At 35.0% G+C, this 2154-nt stretch overlaps 1 long non-coding RNA gene across 1 annotated transcript in view; it reads left to right on the top strand.

Moving 5' to 3' along the window:
• Positions 1-1696, top strand: part of LOC136830932 (uncharacterized) — a 2058-nt gene extending 362 nt beyond the window's left edge. Inside the window, exons 2-3 of the long non-coding RNA XR_010850764.1 lie at positions 86-180; positions 1602-1696. This is a non-coding gene — a long non-coding RNA (uncharacterized lncRNA). The remainder of the gene's footprint in view (positions 1-85; positions 181-1601) is intronic.
• Positions 1697-2154: the final 458 nt, after the last annotated feature.

The raw sequence follows: 2154 nt of genomic DNA, 5'->3' as shown, positions 1-2154 counted from the left end.
TTATCCATAATCTGACGCGAGGAAACGCCCGTAATTTACAAGATTTAGAATAAGTTACTCACAGCTTTAAAACTGTCTGCTCCAGGATGATGATGGTACGAGCTTGACTTGAGTTCCTGTTCAAACTGTGAAGTTTCACGCATAATGCAGCTGATCTCTTGAGCATCAGGCATGTAGGAGGTATTTTATTTTCCGCCAAGTTTAGTTTTAATTAATTTGTCTTCTTTTTACTTTGTCATAAATTTGCTTTAGTTTTTGTAATTTAATTTTCTATTTGTCATAAATTTAATTTTTAATACTTTTGTAAAATTAACTTTAATTTGGTAAATTTTGTTAATTTTTGTAATTTACTTAACAAATTAAAATCAAATTTGCCTGTTTTTAATTTGTGTAATAAATTTACGTTAACAATTTTTGCAATAAATTTTTATTTTGCCTACTGTTCTTGAACAGTATATCTCTTTATCCTCCACCCCTTTAGGGGAGGCACCCCTGGAGGGGTGGGGGAGCCACCCATGTTCTGCATAGTAGGTCGTATGACCTACTATGCAGATTCTTGGGTGGTTTTTGTTTTGACTAATCAAACTTTCTTTCAGGTGCTAAATAGGGCCTTAATCTATTAGTTTTTTCGTTTAAGTTCAGATAGGTATTAGGTATTTAAATGTGTTAGCTACCTCCCAGTTAAATATGCAAAAGCTTCCTGAAGCATGAGGAAATTAGGTATGTTTATGCCATCAAACGACAATATTCAGCATTAAAACAAATTAAATTTATGTATAGGTCTGACGTCTTGTTTTATTTCAGAATTTTAGCTTCCTGAAAACGTTTTTTGTGGTTGGTTGGCGTTAGACTTGATGGAATTTTCAGAGGATTCGAACTTTGTCCTTTCTCGCAACCGAAAATTTCTGGTATAGGTGTTATAGGAAGCTCCCTGAATGTAAGAGTCATTTACGGTAATAGGGCTTGCTTACCCAATAGCTAATCTCTTGAAAATCATCAAAACCATGCAAACTTCTCCTGACAAAGATTGTCCAGAGTAAAGTTCAGATTTCTGCTGTTAGCAGATAGAATTAGTTTTGTGAAGTTTGTCAGTAACTCTAGGAACTTCCAGCCCCTGTTAGTTACAGCACGAAAGCAATTTTTTTTTAAGTATGGAAACTGGTTCTAGGGCAACTGATGCCAGGACAAATTCCAATTATTTTAAAGTATGGAAACTGGAAAACTCAGGGCTAATCGAACAACTCATACCTGGACAATTGATATCTAGGACAAGTGAGATATATAACTCATAACAGGTATTATATTTTCACTTAAAAACCCGGTTTAAAATAGGCATAATTGATCATTTAACTCTTTAATTATTGACTAGCATCCTTTGAATTTCATAGTTCAAGACGTTAGCTGGACGAAAACTCTGTCGTTATAGCTTTTCAATTATTTTTTTTTTTTTTTTTTTTTGTACTTAAGTCAGTTGGTTTTGTACTAGTGAACTTTTCAACAGTTTTGAAAATTTCTTTAGCCTTCATAATGCCATATATAAAATCTCGGCAAAGAGCTAATAAGCTTGCGGATGTTAACAACTACGTATATACTTTTCACAGGCAGAATGCAGATAAATCAAGAAAAGTCTGGCTATGTGAAGTAAAGATGTGCAGAGCGCATTCAGACAATGGCTGAGGAGGACCCATTAGAAATAGTATCTTCAACAGGGAAACACTTTCACAGCGCAGATAGTAGTAAAGTGAAATCTAGAATGTCCTCGGTTCTATAAAAGCCAAAGCCTTGCCATCACAGAGACTGCGAGAATTGTGATTGCGACAGAATGTTCTTCTCTGCGAGATGAAGCGTTGGCTGGACTGCCAGCAACAGTTTATCACGAAGTATTCGACGGTGGCGACACCATAATAGTAGTGCTCCCCCTTTTCCATCAGAAAGAAAAGTGATTTGGAATTTGGAATAGGGAGTGCAAGTAACTTCAAAACAGGTTTACGAAGAGTGCAACAAGCGACTGATAAAGCATAATCCTTGCCAGAAAATCTCTTAAAAGCTGTGGCATATAATCTGCAAGTTTTAGCAAATTAGTTTTATATTGAGTCTTTAATGTTTTTAGTTTTCATTGTCCCCTAAAAATGAAGTTTTTCTTCTAAGATTTGT

Source organism: Macrobrachium rosenbergii, chromosome 47 (genome assembly GCF_040412425.1).
Source record: "Macrobrachium rosenbergii isolate ZJJX-2024 chromosome 47, ASM4041242v1, whole genome shotgun sequence".
NCBI lineage: Eukaryota > Metazoa > Arthropoda > Malacostraca > Decapoda > Palaemonidae > Macrobrachium > Macrobrachium rosenbergii.
Note: the sequence above shows the minus strand (reverse complement) of the source record. Positions and strands in the feature narration are given on the sequence as shown.